Below are 25,756 nucleotides of genomic sequence, written 5' to 3' on the forward strand. Positions count from 1 at the left end.
ATAGGCTCTATTCCGGAGAGATGATGCTCCCACTTGTATAAGTGATTATTACAGGTAGAACGTATATAAGATGAATAAAGACAGTGGCTGCATTAAATGGAACAGCTGCAGTATTCATCTATGAGCTACTCATCCTTCAGGATTTAAATAGCTGCAATAAAATGCTCTGTCCCAACAATCTAGGTGCATTGGCCGGGAATCGAACCCAGGCCTCCCGCGTGGCAGGTGAGAATTCTACCGCTTCTACCACTTTTGTATTCCCTGATGTCTTTTTCTATCCAGGGTTACTCAGATTTCTATTTGTCAATATGTTCTCTCTCCTACTTATACATAGGCTCTATTCCGGAGAGATGATGCTCCCACTTGTATAAGTGATTATTACAGGTAAAACATATATAAGATGAATAAAGACAGTGGCTGCATTAAATGGAACAGCTGCAGTATTCATCTATGAGCTACTCATCCTTCAGGATTTAAATAGCTGCAATAAAATGCACATAGATAGTTTGGTGGTAGCCCAGAATGAATTCTAGGCTATCACCTATATCCAATGCCCTTTTGGATAAATCTCTGTCTCTGTATATGCAGTCTGTTGTGATGCACCAACAGCTGCTGACTAGAGTAATAATGATAGACTCTGTCTGTTATAGTTGTAGTTGTATATGTCTACGTGGGTTGCATTATGATGAACATACAACCCCCACATAGATTAGTTCTTATGGAGAGAATCGGCCCATGGAACCTATCCCTCCCTCTCCATCTACGCGTTTCCACAACCTTGGAGATGGTTGCTTCCTCAGGATGGAGCTAACCTAACATGACCAGCCTCTCAGGCTGTCAGGATGTAAAATGAGCAGAGATGGTAAGTGTTGCTATCCCAAGGGTTCTTATACCCAAGGCTCCGCCTACTTCAGGGCGGGGCTTGTATTGTAGGAGTGAATCAGGCTGCAGTCCAATATGTCTCACATTTCCCTTGCGCTCATTTATATGCGCTTATTCGAGTATTACACTTGGCTCCTCCTCGCAACGTAATCACGTAATCCAGGAACATGTCATGGACCGCAGCGTAGGCTGCTCTGTTTGACTGTCCGATCACGTGATGTCATGACGTGCGGGGGGCGTGTTAGACCGGAGGTCCGATCATATACATTTTCCTTATACTCATCTGTAAGTGCTTCTTCGGGTGTTGCCTCCCCGCAGCGTGATCAGCGATCAAAGGACATGTCATAGAACGCAGCATGAGCTGCTCCGTTCTGACTGTCCGATCGCATGATGCCATAGCGTGCGGGGGGCGTGTCAGACCGAAGGCACGATCATGTGATGCCGTGACGTGCGGGGGGTGTGTCCGCTGGCCTGGCACTCCGATCACGTGACATCATGACGTTCGGAATGTCTATTGGCCTGATCATCCGGTCCCCTGCTCCTGTAAGTTACAGATGGGCGTGTCAGACCGAAGGCACGATCATGTGATGCCGTGACGCGCGGGGGGTGTGTTCCGCTGGCCTAGCACTCCGATCACGTGACATAATGATGCTCGGAGCGTTTATTGGCCTGATCATCCAGTCCCCTGCTCCTGTAAGTTACAGATGGTATTAAATATTCAACCAGCTGTCTCACAGGAGACTCTTAGGGATCGCAGCGAACATTTTAATCGTTCATTCGCCTAAACCTGTGACACATAGTTGGACATATTCCTCAGACTGGTAGTCACCCAGTCATACAACGCGCGGAAGATTGGTATCTTTACCGCACCTAGCGATTATCTCACCGAAATTGTGTGTCACTTCGGTTGTACACCTCAAGTGATATATCCGTTATAAGTAATTAGCATATTTTAGACTGCAGCATAATTATTCATGAACACTACAAAACGTTAGTAATCCACCGCCTGATTATATATGTGGCAAAAACATTTTCTCTGTTTTTGATATTATGAATCTCGCATTCTGTGACCAGACAGCTGATTCTCTCTCAAGATCAGAGTGTTTGCTTCATCCATAGGGGGTAATAATGGGAATCAATGTCTCATATATGCAAGGACGCATGCTTTATAGACGATGAGGTTTATTCTATTGTCAATATCATCAGTTTTTACGTGAGACCATCAGATCAACTTCATATCGATTCTTTTGGGGACATTAATCTCCTTTTACCTCATAGACGAGTCAAAAACAAATGTTACTCATCATTTAGGGATTACGGAGGAATTCCACTATATTGTCTCGCCAATCTTCAAACATCCCCTCTTCACTGTGGCCTAGTTTTAGTTCTGTATTATACTATTTTCAGACGAATGATGCAAAGGAGAGACATTCATTTAAACCCTTAGGATGGATGGTTTCAAGTCTATATATCCATCCGCACTCTTTTTGTAAAAGCTTCCGGTCCAGATTTCCTCTCCGTCCATTTGGCTTAATCATTTCAATTCCTCGGAAGGTAAGTACATCCGGATTGTTTCCGTGCTTGTCCCTAATATGGTTTGCCACACTAGTTTGTTCCCCCCGATTTATGTTCCCTATATGCGCTAATACCCTCCTGCGCAGTTGTTGAGTTGTTTTCCCTACATAATCGAGGGGGCAGGGACACGATGCTACGTAGACCACACCACTGGTTTTACAGTTGATGTAATCACGTATTTGATATACTTTTCTGGTCGCAGAGCTTACAAAAGATGATCCCCTTTGCATATATTTGCATGCCTTACAGCCTGCACATCTGAAAAAGCCTCTTGGTGGATTACCTGTTACCCAAGTTTGAAGTGTGTTTGGTGTTGATAGATGGCTCCTAACTAGTCGGTCCCTTAAATTCCTGCCCCTTTTGAAGGTTATCAGGGGTCTCTCAGGTAGGTATTGTGCTAGATCTTTATCTTTCAAAAGGATTCCCCAATGTTTGTTTAGAATCTGTCTTACTTCAGCTGAGTGATCGTCATAAGTACCGATTATCCTTATTTTGCCGTCTCCTTCTTTGCTACTTTTATGTTGCAATAAGGTTTCCCTATCCAGATTTTTTACGTGATCACTCGCTATTGAGATCACTTCTTCTGGATAGCCTCTCACTTCAAAACGATGTGCCATTTGCTTCATCTTTTCCTGGAAGTCTTCCTCCCGGGAACAATTCCGTCGCGTTCTAATCATTTGCCCCTTCGGAATCCCCTTCTTCAGGGGTATTGGGTGGTGGCTATTATAATGAAGCAAAGCATTCGTTGCAGTGGACTTACGAAAGATTGTTGTTTCCAGAGTTCCTCTTTCGGTTTTTTCAATACATAGATCCAAGAAATTGATGGATATTGAGTTAATCTCTGCCGTAAAAAACAGGTTCAGACTATTCCTGTTCAGGCGTTGGACAAACTCCAAAAATTTTTCTTCGGATCCGGTCCACAATATGAGGACGTCATCTATGAACCTAATCCATAGGTCCACAGATGACGTCCACTCCTCATTCTCCTCGCTGAAGACAGTTGTTTCCTCCCACCAGCCCAGGTACAGATTTGCATAGCTGGGGGCACAAGGGCTCCCCATAGCTGTGCCCCTGAGCTGGTGGAAGTGTCTTCCTTCGAAGAGGAAGAAATTTTTTTGCAATACGAATGAGAGGAGTTGAAGTAACAGATGGTTATGAGGTCGATATTGTATCCCTCTCTGGTCGAGATAGTATTTGGTAGCGCAGAGGCCCCCCTCATGGGGTATCGAACTATAGAGTGCCTCTACGTCCAAGCTGGCCAATTTGGTTTCAGATGATAAGGACAACCCTTGTAATTTTCTGAGGACATCAGTTGTGTCTTGAATGTATGTGGGTAAGGCCTCAACAAATGGTTTCAGTATCCTATCTAGGTATTTACTTACTCCCTGTGTGAGGCTATCAATACCCGACACAATCGGTCTACCTTTTAGTGGTGATAAACCCTTGTGCACCTTGGGTAGACTATAGAAGGTAGCCGTTTGAGGGTTTTGAGGTAAAAGGGCATGGAACTCCTTTTCTCCTAGCAGTCCTTCCTCCTTTGTGAGAGGCTATCCAGAAGAAGTGATCTCAATAGCGAGTGATCACGTAAAAAATCTGGATAGGGAAACCTTATTGCAACATAAAAGTAGCAAAGAAGGAGACGGCAAAATAAGGATAATCGGTACTTATGACGATCACTCAGCTGAAGTAAGACAGATTCTAAACAAACATTGGGGAATCCTTTTGAAAGATAAAGATCTAGCACAATACCTACCTGAGAGACCCCTGATAACCTTCAAAAGGGGCAGGAATTTAAGGGACCGACTAGTTAGGAGCCATCTATCAACACCAAACACACTTCAAACTTGGGTAACAGGTAATCCACCAAGAGGCTTTTTCAGATGTGCAGGCTGTAAGGCATGCAAATATATGCAAAGGGGATCATCTTTTGTAAGCTCTGCGACCAGAAAAGTATATCAAATACGTGATTACATCAACTGTAAAACCAGTGGTGTGGTCTACGTAGCATCGTGTCCCTGCCCCCTCGATTATGTAGGGAAAACAACTCAACAACTGCGCAGGAGGGTATTAGCGCATATAGGGAACATAAATCGGGGGGAACAAACTAGTGTGGCAAACCATATTAGGGACAAGCACGGAAACAATCCGGATGTACTTACCTTCCGAGGAATTGAAATGATTAAGCCAAATGGACGGAGAGGAAATCTGGACCGGAAGCTTTTACAAAAAGAGTGCGGATGGATATATAGACTTGAAACCATCCATCCTAAGGGTTTAAATGAATGTCTCTCCTTTGCATCATTCGTCTGAAAATAGTATAATACAGAACTAAAACTAGGCCACAGTGAAGAGGGGATGTTTGAAGATTGGCGAGACAATATAGTGGAATTCCTCCGTAATCCCTAAATGATGAGTAACATTTGTTTTTGACTCGTCTATGAGGTAAAAGGAGATTAATGTCCCCAAAAGAATCGATATGAAGTTGATCTGATGGTCTCACGTAAAAACTGATGATATTGACAATAGAATAAACCTCATCGTCTATAAAGCATGCGTCCTTGCATATATGAGACATTGATTCCCATTATTACCCCCTATGGATGAAGCAAACACTCTGATCTTGAGAGAGAATCAGCTGTCTGGTCACAGAATGCGAGATTCATAATATCAAAAACAGAGAAAATGTTTTTGCCACATATATAATCAGGCGGTGGATTACTAACGTTTTGTAGTGTTCATGAATAATTATGCTGCAGTCTAAAATATGCTAATTACTTATAACGGATATATCACTTGAGGTGTACAACCGAAGTGACACACAATTTCGGTGAGATAATCGCTAGGTGCGGTAAAGATACCAATCTTCCGCGCGTTGTATGACTGGGTGACTACCAGTCTGAGGAATATGTCCAACTATGTGTCACAGGTTTAGGCGAATGAACGATTAAAATGTTCGCTGCGATCCCTAAGAGTCTCCTGTGAGACAGCTGGTTGAATATTTAATACCATCTGTAACTTACAGGAGCAGGGGACTGGATGATCAGGCCAATAAACGCTCCGAGCATCATTATGTCACGTGATCGGAGTGCTAGGCCAGCGGAACACACCCCCCGCGCGTCACGGCATCACATGATCGTGCCTTCGGTCTGACACGCCCATCTGTAACTTACAGGAGCAGGGGACCGGATGATCAGGCCAATAGACATTCCGAACGTCATGATGTCACGTGATCGGAGTGCCAGGCCAGCGGACACACCCCCCGCACGTCACGGCATCACATGATCGTGCCTTCGGTCTGACACGCCCCCCGCACGCTATGGCATCATGCGATCGGACAGTCAGAACGGAGCAGCTCATGCTGCGTTCTATGACATGTCCTTTGATCGCTGATCACGCTGCGGGGAGGCAACACCCGAAGAAGCACTTACAGATGAGTATAAGGAAAATGTATATGATCGGACCTCCGGTCTAACACGCCCCCCGCACGTCATGACATCACGTGATCGGACAGTCAAACAGAGCAGCCTACGCTGCGGTCCATGACATGTTCCTGGATTACGTGATTACGTTGCGAGGAGGAGCCAAGTGTAATACTCGAATAAGCGCATATAAATGAGCGCAAGGGAAATGTGAGACATATTGGACTGCAGCCTGATTCACTCCTACAATACAAGCCCCGCCCTGAAGTAGGCGGAGCCTTGGGTATAAGAACCCTTGGGATAGCAACACTTACCATCTCTGCTCATTTTACATCCTGACAGCCTGAGAGGCTGGTCATGTTAGGTTAGCTCCATCCTGAGGAAGCAACCATCTCCAAGGTTGTGGAAACGCGTAGATGGAGAGGGAGGGATAGGTTCCATGGGCCGATTCTCTCCATAAGAACTAATCTATGTGGGGGTTGTATGTTCATCATAATGCAACCCACGTAGACATATACAACTACAACTATAACAGACAGAGTCTATCATTATTACTCTAGTCAGCAGCTGTTGGTGCATCACAACAGACTGCATATACAGAGACAGAGATTTATCCAAAAGGGCATTGGATATAGGTGATAGCCTAGAATTCATTCTGGGCTACCACCAAACTATCTATGTGCATTTTATTGCAGCTATTTAAATCCTGAAGGATGAGTAGCTCATAGATGAATACTGCAGCTGTTCCATTTAATGCAGCCACTGTCTTTATTCATCTTATATATGTTTTACCTGTAATAATCACTTATACAAGTGGGAGCATCATCTCTCCGGAATAGAGCCTATGTATAAGTAGGAGAGAGAACATATTGACAAATAGAAATCTGAGTAACCCTGGATAGAAAAAGACATCAGGGAATACAAAAGTGGTAGAAGCGGTAGAATTCTCACCTGCCACGCGGGAGGCCTGGGTTCGATTCCCGGCCAATGCACCTAGATTGTTGGGACAGAGCATTTTATTGCAGCTATTTAAATCCTGAAGGATGAGTAGCTCATAGATGAATACTGCAGCTGTTCCATTTAATGCAGCCACTGTCTTTATTCATCTTATATACGTTCTACCTGTAATAATCACTTATACAAGTGGGAGCATCATCTCTCCGGAATAGAGCCTATGTATAAGTAGGAGAGAGAACATATTGAAAACACACTATTATTTGGAACAACTTATCTCTATCCTTGATAATCACTGAAACTGTCGTCTGGTTGCAATTAACCTTGGTATATAATCACATGAGCCATAAGAAATGAATGGCTCATGCGATCAGTCATAGGCATAAGGGAATACCATAGAGTATCAAGCCAATATAAGCTTGGGTCTGCATTATACAAAAACATACTCCGGACTTAACACCTAATGGTGACATATCGGGGTGATTTCTATATAAATCAATCACCGCGATATTGTTCTAGAAATAATAAGAACAAATACGACCCAAGCAATATTAATGAGCAACTGTTATAAATGGGACGACAGTACTAGTAAATGTGTGTGTCAGGTACAATATTACTGACTGTAAATTAACAGACATCACTGTACCGTGACTAATCAGAGGACATCAGGCCTACCCTGTGATAGAGAATTAAAAGTGTTCAAGGTCATTGACAGTGAGTGCTTCACCACACTTTAATAAACATCTGGTGGTGCAAGTCATTGACAAATAGAAATCTGAGTAACCCTGGATAGAAAAAGACATCAGGGAATACAAAAGTGGTAGAAGTGGTAGAATTCTTGCCTGCCACGCGGGAGGCCCGGGTTCGATTCCCGGCTAATGCACCTAGATTGTTGGGACAGAGCAGTGTTCATCTATATATCTAAGCCCTACTGTTTTTAATTATTGTGTGACTTCTAGCACATATGAGAAAATATAAGGACGCCTTTTTATTATTTAAAAATCAATAAAAGCTAAGTTTTATTATTTTTGGTCCTTTCGGTGACAAGCACTTAGAATTGAATATTCGAGTTGGGACCAATTAACTTTTCCTATTTTTAACATAATCAATGCTCGTGCCAAGTTTCAAGTTTCTATGACATTGGGAAGTGAGAAAATTAGATTCCATACGTAAAATTTGGACGCTAATTCTTTGGCACTTAGAATTGAATAATCGAGTTGGGATCGATTACCTTTTCCTATTTATGACATAATCAATGCTCATGCCAAATTTCATGTTTCTACGACATTGGAAAGTGAGAGAATTAGATTCCGTACGTCAAATTTGGACACTAATTCTTTGGCGCTTAGGATTGAATAATCGCGTTGGGACCCATTAACTTTTCCTATCTTTGACATAATCAATACTCGTGCCAAATTTCAAGTTTCTATGACATTGGGAAGTGAGAAAATAAGATTCCGTACGTAAAATTTGGACGCTAATTCTTTTGCACTTAGAATTGAATAAACGAGTTGGGACCCATTAACTTTTCCTATTTTTGACATAATCAATGCTCGTGCCAAATTTCAAGTTTCTATGACATTGGGAAGTGAGAAGATTAGATTCCATACGTAAAATTTGGACGATAATTCTTTGGCACTTAGAATTGAATAATCGAGTTGGGACCGATTACCTTTTCCTATTTATGACATAATCAAGGCTCATGCCAAATTTCATGTTTCTACGACATTGGAAAGTGAGAGAATTAGATTCCGTACATCAAATTTGGACGCTAATTCTTTTGCGCTTAGAATTGAATAATTGAGTTGGAACCGATTACCTTTTTCTATTTATGACATAATCAATGCTCATGCCAAATTTCATGTTTCTACGACATTAGAAAGTGAGAGAATTAGATTCCGTACGTAAAATTTGGACGCTAATTCTTTTGCGCTTAGAATTGAATAATCGAGTTGAGACCCATTAACTTTTCTTATTTATGACATAATCAATGCTCATGCCAAATTTCAAGTTTCTATGACATTGGGAAGTGAGAGAACTAGATTCGGTACGTAAAATTTGGACGCTAATTCTTTTGTGCTTAGAATTGAATAATCGAGTTGGGACCGATTACCTTTTCCTATTTATGACGTAATCAATGCTCGTGCCAAATTTCATGTATCTACGACATTGGAAAGTGAGAGAATTAGATTCCGTACATAAAATTTGGACGCTAATTCTTTTGCGCTTAGGATTGAATAATCGAGTTGGGACCTATTAACTTTTCCTATTTTTGACATAATCAATGCTCGTGCCAAATTTCAAGTTTCTATGACATTGGGAAGTGAGAAAATAAGATTCCGTACGTAAAATTTGGACGCTAATTCTTTTGCACTTAGAATTGAATAAACGAGTTGGGACCCATTAACTTTTCCTATTTTTGACATAATCAATGCTCGTGCCAAATTTCAAGTTTCTATGACATTGGGAAGTGAGAGAATTCGATTCCGTACGTAAAATTTGGACGCTAATTCTGCTGCGCTTAGAATTGAATAATCGAGTTGGAACCGATTACCTTTTTCTATTTATGACATAATCAATGCTCATGCCAAATTTCATGTTTCTACGACATTGGAAAGTATGAGAATTAGATTCCGTACGTAAAATTTGGATGCTAATTCTTTTGTGCTTAGAATTGAATAATCGAGTTGGGACCCATTAACTTTTCTTATTTATGACATAATCAATGTTCGTGCCAAATTTCAAGTTTCTATGACATTGGGAAGTGAGAGAACTAGATTCGGTACATAAAATTTGGACACTAATTCTTTTGCGCTTAGAATTGAATAATCGAGTTGGGAACGATTACCTTTTCCTATTTATGACGTAATCAATGCTCATGCCAAATTTCATGTTTCTACAACATAGAAAAGTGAGAGAATTAGATTTCATACGTAAAATTTGGACACTAATTCTTTTGCGTTTAGGATTGAATAATCGACTTGGGACCCATTAACTTTTCCTATTTTTGACATAATCAATGCTCGTGCCAAATTTCAAGTTTCTATGACATTGAGAAGTGAGAAAATTAGATTCCGTTCGTCAAATTTGGACGCTAATTCTTTGGTGCTTAGAAATAATCGAGTTGGGACCTATTAACCTTTCCTATTTATGGCATAATCAATGCTCGTGCCAAATTTCAAGTTTCTATGTCATTAGGAAGTGAGAAAATTAGATTCCGTACGTCAAATTTGGGTGCTATTTATTTGGCGCTTAGAATTGAATAATCGAGTTGGGACCTATTAACTTTTCCTATTTATGACATAATAAATGCTCATGCCAAATTTCAAGTTTCTATTACATTGGGAAGTGAGAAAATTAGATTCCGTACGTAAAATTTGGACGCTAATTCTTTTGGACTTAGAATTGAATAATCGAGTTGGGACCGATTACCTTTTCCTATTTATGACATAATCAATGCTCATGCCAAATTTCATGTTTCTACGACTAGAGATGAGGGAACGTACTCATAATGAGTACTTACGCACCCGAGTACCGCCATTTTCGAGTACTTCAGTACTCGGGCGTAAAGATTCGGGGGGCGCCGGGGGGCGGGGAGAGGCGCGGCGGTGCGGGGGGTAGCAGCGGGGAACAGGGGGGAGCCCTCTCTCTCTCCCTCTCCCCCCCACTCCCCACTGCTACCCCCCGTGCCGCCACGGCGCCCCCCGAATCTTTACGCGCGAGTACTGCTGTACTCGAAAATGGCGGTGCTCGGGTGCTTAAGTACTCGTAACGAGTACGTTCGCTCATCTCTATCTACGACATTAGAAAGTGAGAGAATTAGATTCCGTACGTAAAATTTGGAAACTAATTCTTTGGCGCTTAGGATTGAATAATCGCGTTGGGACCCATTAACTTTTCCTATCTTTGACATAATCAATACTCGTGCCAAATTTCAAGTTTCTATGACATTGGGAAGTGAGAGAATAAGATTCCGTACGTAAAATTTGGACACTAATTCTTTGGCACTTAGAATTGAATATTCGAGTTGGGACCAATTAACTTTTCCTATTTTTAACATAATCAATGCTCGTGCCAAGTTTCAAGTTTCTATGACATTGGGAAGTGAGAAAATTAGATTCCATACGTAAAATTTGGACGCTAATTCTTTGGCACTTAGAATTGAATAATCGAGTTGGGATCGATTACCTTTTCCTATTTATGACATAATCAATGCTCATGCCAAATTTCATGTTTCTACGACATTGGAAAGTGAGAGAATTAGATTCCGTACGTCAAATTTGGACACTAATTCTTTGGCGCTTAGGATTGAATAATCGCGTTGGGACCCATTAACTTTTCCTATCTTTGACATAATCAATACTCGTGCCAAATTTCAAGTTTCTATGACATTGGGAAGTGAGAAAATAAGATTCCGTACGTAAAATTTGGACGCTAATTCTTTTGCACTTAGAATTGAATAAACGAGTTGGGACCCATTAACTTTTCCTATTTTTGACATAATCAATGCTCGTGCCAAATTTCAAGTTTCTATGACATTGGGAAGTGAGAAGATTAGATTCCATACGTAAAATTTGGACGATAATTCTTTGGCACTTAGAATTGAATAATCGAGTTGGGACCGATTACCTTTTCCTATTTATGACATAATCAAGGCTCATGCCAAATTTCATGTTTCTACGACATTGGAAAGTGAGAGAATTAGATTCCGTACATCAAATTTGGACGCTAATTCTTTTGCGCTTAGAATTGAATAATTGAGTTGGAACCGATTACCTTTTTCTATTTATGACATAATCAATGCTCATGCCAAATTTCATGTTTCTACGACATTAGAAAGTGAGAGAATTAGATTCCGTACGTAAAATTTGGACGCTAATTCTTTTGCGCTTAGAATTGAATAATCGAGTTGAGACCCATTAACTTTTCTTATTTATGACATAATCAATGCTCATGCCAAATTTCAAGTTTCTATGACATTGGGAAGTGAGAGAACTAGATTCGGTACGTAAAATTTGGACGCTAATTCTTTTGTGCTTAGAATTGAATAATCGAGTTGGGACCGATTACCTTTTCCTATTTATGACGTAATCAATGCTCGTGCCAAATTTCATGTATCTACGACATTGGAAAGTGAGAGAATTAGATTCCGTACATAAAATGTGGACGCTAATTCTTTTGCGCTTAGGATTGAATAATCGAGTTGGGACCCATTAACTTTTCCTATTTTTGACATAATCAATGCTCGTGCCAAATTTCAAGTTTCTATGACATTGGGAAGTGAGAAAATAAGATTCCGTACGTAAAATTTGGACGCTAATTCTTTTGCACTTAGAATTGAATAAACGAGTTGGGACCCATTAACTTTTCCTATTTTTGACATAATCAATGCTCGTGCCAAATTTCAAGTTTCTATGACATTGGGAAGTGAGAAAATTAGATTCCGTACGTAAAATTTGGAAACTAATTCTTTGGCGCTTAGGATTGAATAATCGAGTTGGGACCCATTAACTTTTCCTATTCATGACATAATCAATGCTCGTGCCAAATTTCAAGTTTCTATTACATTGGGAAGTGAGAGAATTAGATTCCGTACGTAAAATTTGCACGCTAATTCTTTGGCACTTAGAATTGAATAGTCGAGTTGGGACCAATTAACTTTTCCTATTTTTAACATAATCAATGCTCGTGCCAAGTTTCAAGTTTCTATGACATTGGGAAGTGAGAAAATTAGATTCCATACGTAAAATTTGGACGCTAATTCTTTGGCACTTAGAATTGAATAATCGAGTTGGGATCGATTAACTTTTCCTATTTATGACATAATCAATGCTCATGCCAAATTTCATGTTTCTACGACATTGGAAAGTGAGAGAATTAGATTCCGTACGTCAAATTTGGACACTAATTCTTTGGCGCTTAGGATTGAATAATCGCGTTGGGACCCATTAACTTTTCCTATCTTTGACATAATCAATACTCGTGCCAAATTTCAAGTTTCTATGACATTGGGAAGTGAGAAAATAAGATTCCATACGTAAAATTTGGACGCTAATTCTTTTGCACTTAGAATTGAATAAACGAGTTGGGACCCATTAACTTTTCCTATTTTTGACATAATCAATGCTCGTGCCAAATTTCAAGTTTCTATGACATTGGGAAGTGAGAAAATTAGATTCCATACGTAAAATTTAGACGCTAATTCTTTGGCACTTAGAATTGAATAATCGAGTTGGGACCGATTACCTTTTCCTATTTATGACATAATCAAGGCTCATGCCAAATTTCATGTTTCTACGACATTGGAAAGTGAGAGAATTAGATTCCGTACATCAAATTTGGACGCTAATTCTTTTGCGCTTAGAATTGAATAATTGAGTTGGAACCGATTACCTTTTTCTATTTATGACATAATCAATGCTCATGCCAAATTTCATGTTTCTACGACATTAGAAAGTGAGAGAATTAGATTCCGTACGTAAAATTTGGACGCTAATTCTTTTGCGCTTAGAATTGAATAATCGAGTTGAGACCCATTAACTTTTCTTATTTATGACATAATCAATGCTCATGCCAAATTTCAAGTTTCTATGACATTGGGAAGTGAGAGAACTAGATTCGGTACGTAAAATTTGGACACTAATTCTTTTGCGCTTAGAATTGAATAATTGAGTTGGAACCGATTACCTTTTTCTATTTATGACATAATCAATGCTCATGCCAAATTTCATGTTTCTACGACATTAGAAAGTGAGAGAATTAGATTCCGTACGTAAAATGTGGACGCTAATTCTTTTGCGCTTAGAATTGAATAATCGAGTTGGGACCGATTACCTTTTCCTATTTATGACGTAATCAATGCTCATGCCAAATTTCATGTTTCTACGACATAGACAAGTGAGAGAATTAGATTTCATACGTAAAATTTGGACACTAATTCTTTTGCGTTTAGGATTGAATAATCGACTTGGGACCCATTAACTTTTCCTATTTTTGACATAATCAATGCTCGTGCCAAATTTCAAGTTTCTATGACATTGAGAAGTGAGAAAATTAGATTCCGTTCGTCAAATTTGGACGCTAATTCTTTGGTGCTTAGAAATAATCGAGTTGGGACCTATTAACCTTTCCTATTTATGGCATAATCAATGCTCGTGCCAAATTTCAAGTTTCTATGTCATTAGGAAGTGAGAAAATTAGATTCCGTACGTAAAATTTGGGTGCTATTTATTTGGCGCTTAGAATTGAATAATCGAGTTGGGACCTATTAACTTTTCCTATTTATGACATAATAAATGCTCATGCCAAATTTCAAGTTTCTATTACATTGGGAAGTGAGAAAATTAGATTCCGTACGTAAAATTTGGACGCTAATTCTTTTGGACTTAGAATTGAATAATCGAGTTGGGACCGATTACCTTTTCCTATTTATGACGTAATCAATGCTCGTGCCAAATTTCATGTATCTACGACATTGGAAAGTGAGAGAATTAGATTCCGTACATAAAATGTGGACGCTAATTCTTTTGCGCTTAGGATTGAATAATCGAGTTGGGACCCATTAACTTTTCCTATTTTTGACATAATCAATGCTCGTGCCAAATTTCAAGTTTCTACGACATTGGGAAGTGAGAAAATAACATTCCGTACGTAAAATTTGGACGCTAATTCTTTTGCACTTAGAATTGAATAAACGAGTTGGGACCCATTAACTTTTCCTATTTTTGACATAATCAATGCTCGTGCCAAATTTCAAGTTTCTATGACATTGGGAAGTGAGAAAATTAGATTCCGTACGTAAAATTTGGAAACTAATTCTTTGGCGCTTAGGATTGAATAATCGAGTTGGGACCCATTAACTTTTCCTATTCATGACATAATCAATGCTCGTGCCAAATTTCAAGTTTCTATTACATTGGGAAGTGAGAGAATTAGATTCCGTACGTAAAATTTGCACGCTAATTCTTTGGCACTTAGAATTGAATAGTCGAGTTGGGACCAATTAACTTTTCCTATTTTTAACATAATCAATGCTCGTGCCAAGTTTCAAGTTTCTATGACATTGGGAAGTGAGAAAATTAGATTCCATACGTAAAATTTGGACGCTAATTCTTTGGCACTTAGAATTGAATAATCGAGTTGGGATCGATTACCTTTTCCAATTTATGACATAATCAATGCTCATGCCAAATTTCATGTTTCTACGACATTGGAAAGTGAGAGAATTAGATTCCGTACGTCAAATTTGGACACTAATTCTTTGGCGCTTAGGATTGAATAATCGCGTTGGGACCCATTAACTTTTCCTATCTCTGACATAATCAATGCTCGTGCCAAATTTCAAGTTTCTATGACATTGGGAAGTGAGAAAATTAGATTCCGTACGTAAAATTTGGAAACTAATTCTTTGGCACTTAGAATTGAATAATCGAGTTGGGACCGATTACCTTTTCCTATTTATGACATAATCAAGGCTCATGCCAAATTTCATGTTTCTACGACATTGGAAAGTGAGAGAATTAGATTCCGTACGTAAAATTTGGACGCTAATTCTTTTGCGCTTAGAATTGAATAATCGAGTTGAGATCGATTACCTTTTCCTATTTATGACATAATCAATGCTCATGCCAAATTTCATGTTTCTACGACATTAGAAAGTGAGAGAATTAGATTCCGTACGTCAAATTTGGACGCTAATTCTTTTGCGCTTAGAGTTGAATAATCGCATTGGGACCCATTAACTTTTCCTATTTTTGACATAATCAATGCACGTACCAAATATCAAGTTTCTATGTCATTAGCAAGTGAGAAAATCAGATTCCGTACGTAAAATTTTGGTGCTATTTCTTTGGCGCATAGAATTGAATAATCGAGTTGGGACCTATTAACTTTTCCTATTTATGACATAATAAATGCTCGTGCCAAATTTCAAGTTTCTATGACATTGGGAAGTGAGAAAATTAGATTCCGTACGTAAAATTTGGACGCTAATTCTTTTGGACTTAAAATTGAATAATCGAGTTGGGACCAATTACCTTTTCCTATTTATGACACAATTAATGCTCGTGCCAAATTTCAAGTTTCTATGACATTGGGAAGTGAGAGAATTTGATTCCGTACGTAAAATTTGGACGCTAATTCTGCTGCGCTTAGAATTGAATAATCGAGTTGGAACCGATTACCTTTCTCTATTTATGACATAATCAATGCTCATGCCAAATTTCATGTTTCTACGACATTGGAAAGTATGAGAATTAGATTCCGTACGTAAAATTTGGACGCTAATTCTTTTGTGCTTAGAATTGAATAATCGAGTTGGGACCCATTAACTTTTCTTATTTATGACATAATCAATGCTCGTGCCAAATTTCAAGTTTCTATGACATTGGGAAGTGAGAGAACTAGATTCGGTACATAAAATTTGGACACTAATTCTTTTGCGCTTAGAATTGAATAATCGAGTTGGGACCCATTAACGTTTCTTATTTATGACATAATCAATGCTCGTGCCAAATTTCAAGTTTCTATGACATTGGGAAGTGAGAGAACTAGATTCGGTACATAAAATTTGGACACTAATTCTTTTGCGCTTAGAATTGAATAATCGAGTTGGGACCGATTACCTTTTCCTATTTATAACGTAATCAATGCTCATGCCAAATTTCATGTTTCTACGACATAGACAAGTGAGAGAATTAGATTTCATACGTAAAATTTGGACACTAATTCTTTTGCGTTTAGGATTGAATAATCGACTTGGGACCCATTAACTTTTCCTATTTTTGACATAATCAATGCTCGTGCCAAATTTCAAGTTTCTATGACATTGAGAAGTGAGAAAATTAGATTCCGTTCGTCAAATTTGGACGCTAATTCTTTGGTGCTTAGAAATAATCGAGTTGGGACCTATTAACCTTTCCTATTTATGGCATAATCAATGCTCGTGCCAAATTTCAAGTTTCTATGTCATTAGGAAGTGAGAAAATTAGATTCCGTACGTAAAATTTGGGTGCTATTTATTTGGCGCTTAGAATTGAATAATCGAGTTGGGACCTATTAACTTTTCCTATTTATGACATAATAAATGCTCATGCCAAATTTCAAGTTTCTATTACATTGGGAAGTGAGAAAATTAGATTCCGTACGTAAAATTTGGACGCTAATTCTTTTGGACTTAGAATTGAATAATCGAGTTGGGACCGATTACCTTTTCCTATTTATGACATAATCAATGCTCATGCCAAATTTCATGTTTCTACGACTAGAGATGAGGGAACGTACTCGTAATGAGTACTTACGCACCCGAGTACCGCCATTTTCGAGTACTTCAGTACTCGGGCGTAAAGATTCGGGGGGCGCCGGGGGGTGGGGAGAGGCGCGGCGGTGCGGGGGGTAGCAGCGGGGAACAGGGGGGAGCCCTCTCTCTCTCCCTCTCCCCCCCACTCCCCACTGCTACCCCCCGTGCCGCCACGGCGCCCCCCGAATCTTTACGCGCGAGTACTGCTGTACTCGAAAATGGCGGTGCTCGGGTGCTTAAGTACTCGTAACGAGTACGTTCGCTCATCTCTATCTACGACATTAGAAAGTGAGAGAATTAGATTCCGTACGTAAAATTTGGAAACTAATTCTTTGGCGCTTATGATTGAATAATCGAGTTGGGACCCATTAACTTTTCCTATTCATGACATAATCAATGCTCGTGCCAAATTTCAAGTTTCTATTACATTGGGAAGTGAGAGAATTAGATTCCGTACGTAAAATTTGGACGCTAATTCTTTGGCACTTAGAATTGAATAGTCAAGTTGGGACCAATTAACTTTTCCTATTTTTAACAATCAATGCTCGTGCCAAGTTTCAAGTTTCTATGACATTGGGAAGTGAGAAAATTAGATTCCATACGTAAAATTTGGACGCTAATTCTTTGGCACTTTGAATTGAATAATCGAGTTGGGATCGATTACCTTTTCCTATTTATGACATAATCAATGCTCATGCCAAATTTCATGTTTCTACGACATTGGAAAGTGAGAGAATTAGATTCCGTACGTCAAATTTGGACACTAATTCTTTGGCGCTTAGGATTGAATAATCGCGTTGGGACCCATTAACTTTTCCTATCTTTGACATAATCAATACTCGTGCCAAATTTCAAGTTTCTATGACATTGGGAAGTGAGAAAATAAGATTCCGTACGTAAAATTTGGACGCTAATTCTTTTGCACTTAGAATTGAATAAACGAGTTGGGACCCATTAACTTTTCCTATTTTTGACATAATCAATGCTCGTGCCAAATTTCAAGTTTCTATGACATTGGGAAGTGAGAAAATTAGATTCCGTACGTAAAATTTGGAAACTAATTCTTTGGCGCTTAGGATTGAATAATCGAGTTGGGACCCATTAACTTTTCCTATTCATGACATAATCAATGCTCGTGCCAAATTTCAAGTTTCTATTACATTGGGAAGTGAGAGAATTAGATTCCGTACGTAAAATTTGGACGCTAATTCTTTGGCACTTAGAATTGAATAATCGAGTTGGGACCGATTACCTTTTCCTATTTATGACATAATCAAGGCTCATGCCAAATTTCATGTTTCTACGACATTGGAAAGTGAGAGAATTAGATTCCGTACGTAAAATTTGGACGCTAATTCTTTTGCGCTTAGAATTGAATAATCGAGTTGAGATCGATTACCTTTTCCTATTTATGACATAATCAATGCTCATGCCAAATTTCATGTTTCTACGACATTAGAAAGTGAGAGAATTAGATTCCGTACGTCAAATTTGGACGCTAATTCTTTTGCGCTTAGAGTTGAATAATCGCATTGGGACCCATTAACTTTTCCTATTTTTGACATAATCAATGCACGTACCAAATATCAAGTTTCTATGTCATTAGCAAGTGAGAAAATCAGATTCCGTACGTAAAATTTTGGTGCTATTTCTTTGGCGCATAGAATTGAATAATCGAGTTGGGACCTATTAACTTTTCCTATTTATGACATAATAAATGCTCGTGCCAAATTTCAAGTTTCTATGACATTGGGAAGTGAGAAAATTAGATTCCGTACGTAAAATTTGGACGCTAATTCTTTTGGACTTAAAATTGAATAATCGAGTTGGGACCAATTACCTTTTCCTATTTATGACACAATTAATGCTCGTGCCAAATTTCAAGTTTCTATGACATTGGGAAGTGAGAGAATTTGATTCCGTACGTAAAATTTGGACGCTAATTCTGCTGCGCTTAGAATTGAATAATCGAGTTGGAACCGATTACCTTTCTCTATTTATGACATAATCAATGCTCATGCCAAATTTCATGTTTCTACGACATTGGAAAGTATGAGAATTAGATTCCGTACGTAAAATTTGGACGCTAATTCTTTTGTGCTTAGAATTGAATAATCGAGTTGGGACCCATTAACTTTTCTTATTTATGACATAATCAATGCTCGTGCCAAATTTCAAGTTTCTATGACATTGGGAAGTGAGAGAACTAGATTCGGTACATAAAATTTGGACACTAATTCTTTTGCGCTTAGAATTGAATAATCGAGTTGGGACCCATTAACGTTTCTTATTTATGACATAATCAATGCTCGTGCCAAATTTCAAGTTTCTATGACATTGGGAAGTGAGAGAACTAGATTCGGTACATAAAATTTGGACACTAATTCTTTTGCGCTTAGAATTGAATAATCGAGTTGGGACCGATTACCTTTTCCTATTTATAACGTAATCAATGCTCATGCCAAATTTCATGTTTCTACGACATAGACAAGTGAGAGAATTAGATTTCATACGTAAAATTTGGACACTAATTCTTTTGCGTTTAGGATTGAATAATCGACTTGGGACCCATTAACTTTTCCTATTTTTGACATAATCAATGCTCGTGCCAAATTTCATGTTTCTACGACATTGGAAAGTGAGAGAATTAGATTCCGTACGTCAAATTTGGACACTAATTCTTTGGCGCTTAGGATTGAATAATCGCGTTGGGACCCATTAACTTTTCCTATCTTTGACATAATCAATACTCGTGCCAAATTTCAAGTTTCTATGACATTGGGAAGTGAGAAAATAAGATTCCGTACGTAAAATTTGGACGCTAATTCTTTTGCACTTAGAATTGAATAAACGAGTTGGGACCCATTAACTTTTCCTATTTTTGACATAATCAATGCTCGTGCCAAATTTCAAGTTTCTATGACATTGGGAAGTGAGAAAATTAGATTCCGTACGTAAAATTTGGAAACTAATTCTTTGGCGCTTAGGATTGAATAATCGAGTTGGGACCCATTAACTTTTCCTATTCATGACATAATCAATGCTCGTGCCAAATTTCAAGTTTCTATTACATTGGGAAGTGAGAGAATTAGATTCCGTACGTAAAATTTGGACGCTAATTCTTTGGCACTTAGAATTGAATAATCGAGTTGGGACCGATTACCTTTTCCTATTTATGACATAATCAAGGCTCATGCCAAATTTCATGTTTCTACGACATTGGAAAGTGAGAGAATTAGATTCCGTACATCAAATTTGGACGCTAATTTTTTTGCGCTTAGAATTGAATAATCGAGTTGAGACCCATTAACTTTTCTTATTTATGACATAATCAATGCTCATGCCAAATTTCAAGTTTCTATGACATTGGGAAGTGAGAGAATTAGATTCCGTTCGTCAAATTTGGACGCTAATTCTTTGGTGCTTAGAAATAATCGAGTTGGGACCTATTAACCTTTCCTATTTATGGCATAATCAATGCTCGTGCCAAATTTCAAGTTTCTATGTCATTAGGAAGTGAGAAAATTAGATTCCGTACGTAAAATTTGGGTGCTATTTATTTGGCGCTTAGAATTGAATAATCGAGTTGGGACCTATTAACTTTTCCTATTTATGACATAATAAATGCTCATGCCAAATTTCAAGTTTCTATTACATTGGGAAGTGAGAAAATTAGATTCCGTACGTAAAATTTGGACGCTAATTCTTTTGGACTTAGAATTGAATAATCGAGTTGGGACTGATTACCTTTTCCTATTTATGACATAATCAATGCTCATGCCAAATTTCATGTTTCTACGACTAGAGATGAGGGAACGTACTCGTAATGAGTACTTACGCACCCGAGTACCGCCATTTTCGAGTACTTCATTACTCGGGCGTAAAGATTCGGGGGGCGCCGGGGGGCGGGGAGAGGCGCGGCGGTGCGGGGGGTAGCAGCGGGGAACAGGGGGGAGCCCTCTCTCTCTCCCTCTCCCCCCCACTCCCCACTGCTACCCCCCGTGCCGCCACGGCGCCCCCCGAATCTTTACGCGCGAGTACTGCTGTACTCGAAAATGGCGGTGCTCGGGTGCTTAAGTACTCGTAACGAGTACGTTCGCTCATCTCTATCTACGACATTAGAAAGTGAGAGAATTAGATTCCGTACGTAAAATTTGGAAACTAATTCTTTGGCGCTTAGGATTGAATAATCGAGTTGGGACCCATTAACTTTTCCTATTCATGACATAATCAATGCTCGTGCCAAATTTCAAGTTTCTATTACATTGGGAAGTGAGAGAATTAGATTCCGTACGTAAAATTTGGACGCTAATTCTTTGGCACTTAGAATTGAATAGTCAAGTTGGGACCAATTAACTTTTCCTATTTTTAACATAATCAATGCTCGTGCCAAGTTTCAAGTTTCTATGACATTGGGAAGTGAGAAAATTAGATTCCATACGTAAAATTTGGACGCTAATTCTTTGGCACTTAGAATTGAATAATCGAGTTGGGATCGATTACCTTTTCCTATTTATGACATAATCAATGCTCATGCCAAATTTCATGTTTCTACGACATTGGAAAGTGAGAGAATTAGATTCCGTACGTCAAATTTGGACACTAATTCTTTGGCGCTTAGGATTGAATAATCGCGTTGGGACCCATTAACTTTTCCTATCTTTGACATAATCAATACTCGTGCCAAATTTCAAGTTTCTATGACATTGGGAAGTGAGAAAATAAGATTCCGTACGTAAAATTTGGACGCTAATTCTTTTGCACTTAGAATTGAATAAACGAGTTGGGACCCATTAACTTTTCCTATTTTTGACATAATCAATGCTCGTGCCAAATTTCAAGTTTCTATGACATTGGGAAGTGAGAAAATTAGATTCCGTACGTAAAATTTGGAAACTAATTCTTTGGCGCTTAGGATTGAATAATCGAGTTGGGACCCATTAACTTTTCCTATTCATGACATAATCAATGCTCGTGCCAAATTTCAAGTTTCTATTACATTGGGAAGTGAGAGAATTAGATTCCGTACGTAAAATTTGGACGCTAATTCTTTGGCACTTAGAATTGAATAATCGAGTTGGGACCGATTACCTTTTCCTATTTATGACATAATCAAGGCTCATGCCAAATTTCATGTTTCTACGACATTGGAAAGTGAGAGAATTAGATTCCGTACATCAAATTTGGACGCTAATTTTTTTGCGCTTAGAATTGAATAATCGAGTTGAGACCCATTAACTTTTCTTATTTATGACATAATCAATGCTCATGCCAAATTTCAAGTTTCTATGACATTGGGAAGTGAGAGAATTAGATTCCGTTCGTCAAATTTGGACGCTAATTCTTTGGTGCTTAGAAATAATCGAGTTGGGACCTATTAACCTTTCCTATTTATGGCATAATCAATGCTCGTGCCAAATTTCAAGTTTCTATGTCATTAGGAAGTGAGAAAATTAGATTCCGTACGTAAAATTTGGGTGCTATTTATTTGGCGCTTAGAATTGAATAATCGAGTTGGGACCTATTAACTTTTCCTATTTATGACATAATAAATGCTCATGCCAAATTTCAAGTTTCTATTACATTGGGAAGTGAGAAAATTAGATTCCGTACGTAAAATTTGGACGCTAATTCTTTTGGACTTAGAATTGAATAATCGAGTTGGGACCGATTACCTTTTCCTATTTATGACATAATCAATGCTCATGCCAAATTTCATGTTTCTACGACTAGAGATGAGGGAACGTACTCGTAATGAGTACTTACGCACCCGAGTACCGCCATTTTCGAGTACTTCAGTACTCGGGCGTAAAGATTCGGGGGGCGCCGGGGGGCGGGGAGAGGCGCGGCGGTGCGGGGGGTAGCAGCGGGGAACAGGGGGGAGCCCTCTCTCTCTCCCTCTCCCCCCCACTCCCCACTGCTACCCCCCGTGCCGCCACGGCGCCCCCCGAATCTTTACGCGCGAGTACTGCTGTACTCGAAAATGGCGGTGCTCGGGTGCTTAAGTACTCGTAACGAGTACGTTCGCTCATCTCTATCTACGACATTAGAAAGTGAGAGAATTAGATTCCGTACGTAAAATTTGGAAACTAATTCTTTGGCGCTTAGGATTGAATAATCGAGTTGGGACCCATTAACTTTTCCTATTCATGACATAATCAATGCTCGTGCCAAATTTCAAGTTTCTATTACATTGGGAAGTGAGAGAATTAGATTCCGTACGTAAAATTTGGACGCTAATTCTTTGGCACTTAGAATTGAATAGTCAAGTTGGGACCAATTAACTTTTCCTATTTTTAACATAATCAATGCTCGTGCCAAGTTTCAAGTTTCTATGACATTGGGAAGTGAGAAAATTAGATTCCATACGTAAAATTTGGACGCTAATTCTTTGGCACTTAGAATTGAATAATCGAGTTGGGATCGATTACCTTTTCCTATTTATGACATAATCAATGCTCATGCCAAATTTCATGTTTCTACGACATTGGAAAGTGAGAGAATTAGATTCCGTACGTCAAATTTGGACACTAATTCTTTGGCGCTTAGGATTGAATAATCGCGTTGGGACCCATTAACTTTTCCTATCTTTGACATAATCAATACTCGTGCCAAATTTCAAGTTTCTATGACATTGGAAAGTGAGAAAATAAGATTCCGTACGTAAAATTTGGACGCTAATTCTTTTGCACTTAGAATTGAATAAACGAGTTGGGACCCATTAACTTTTCCTATTTTTGACATAATCAATGCTCGTGCCAAATTTCAAGTTTCTATGACATTGGGAAGTGAGAAAATTAGATTCCGTACGTAAAATTTGGAAACTAATTCTTTGGCGCTTAGGATTGAATAATCGAGTTGGGACCCATTAACTTTTCCTATTCATGACATAATCAATGCTCGTGCCAAATTTCAAGTTTCTATTACATTGGGAAGTGAGAGAATTAGATTCCGTACGTAAAATTTGGACGCTAATTCTTTGGCACTTAGAATTGAATAATCGAGTTGGGACCGATTACCTTTTCCTATTTATGACATAATCAAGGCTCATGCCAAATTTCATGTTTCTACGACATTGGAAAGTGAGAGAATTAGATTCCGTACATCAAATTTGGACGCTAATTTTTTTGCGCTTAGAATTGAATAATCGAGTTGAGACCCATTAACTTTTCTTATTTATGACATAATCAATGCTCATGCCAAATTTCAAGTTTCTATGACATTGGGAAGTGAGAGAATTAGATTCTGTTCGTCAAATTTGGACGCTAATTCTTTGGTGCTTAGAAATAATCGAGTTGGGACCTATTAACCTTTCCTATTTATGGCATAATCAATGCTCGTGCCAAATTTCAAGTTTCTATGTCATTAGGAAGTGAGAAAATTAGATTCCGTACGTAAAATTTGGGTGCTATTTATTTGGCGCTTAGAATTGAATAATCGAGTTGGGACCTATTAACTTTTCCTATTTATGACATAATAAATGCTCATGCCAAATTTCAAGTTTCTATTACATTGGGAAGTGAGAAAATTAGATTCCGTACGTAAAATTTGGACGCTAATTCTTTTGGACTTAGAATTGAATAATCGAGTTGGGACCGATTACCTTTTCCTATTTATGACATAATCAATGCTCATGCCAAATTTCATGTTTCTACGACTAGAGATGAGGGAACGTACTCGTAATGAGTACTTACGCACCCGAGTACCGCCATTTTCGAGTACTTCAGTACTCGGGCGTAAAGATTCGGGGGGCGCCGGGGGGCGGGGAGAGGCGCGGCGGTGCGGGGGGTAGCAGCGGGGAACAGGGGGGAGCCCTCTCTCTCTCCCTCTCCCCCCCACTCCCCACTGCTACCCCCCGTGCCGCCACGGCGCCCCCCGAATCTTTACGCGCGAGTACTGCTGTACTCGAAAATGGCGGTGCTCGGGTGCTTAAGTACTCGTAACGAGTACGTTCGCTCATCTCTATCTACGACATTAGAAAGTGAGAGAATTAGATTCCGTACGTAAAATTTGGAAACTAATTCTTTGGCGCTTAGGATTGAATAATCGAGTTGGGACCCATTAACTTTTCCTATTCATGACATAATCAATGCTCGTGCCAAATTTCAAGTTTCTATTACATTGGGAAGTGAGAGAATTAGATTCCGTACGTAAAATTTGGACGCTAATTCTTTGGCACTTAGAATTGAATAGTCAAGTTGGGACAAATTAACTTTTCCTATTTTTAACATAATCAATGCTCGTGCCAAGTTTCAAGTTTCTATGACATTGGGAAGTGAGAAAATTAGATTCCATACGTAAAATTTGGACGCTAATTCTTTGGCACTTAGAATTGAATAATCGAGTTGGGATCGATTACCTTTTCCTATTTATGACATAATCAATGCTCATGCCAAATTTCATGTTTCTACGACATTGGAAAGTGAGAGAATTAGATTCCGTACGTCAAATTTGGACACTAATTCTTTGGCGCTTAGGATTGAATAATCGCGTTGGGACCCATTAACTTTTCCTATCTTTGACATAATCAATACTCGTGCCAAATTTCAAGTTTCTATGACATTGGGAAGTGAGAAAATAAGATTCCGTACGTAAAATTTGGAAACTAATTCTTTGGCGCTTAGGATTG

This window comes from Eleutherodactylus coqui, chromosome 4 (genome assembly GCF_035609145.1).
Source record: "Eleutherodactylus coqui strain aEleCoq1 chromosome 4, aEleCoq1.hap1, whole genome shotgun sequence".
Classification (NCBI taxonomy): domain Eukaryota; kingdom Metazoa; phylum Chordata; class Amphibia; order Anura; family Eleutherodactylidae; genus Eleutherodactylus; species Eleutherodactylus coqui.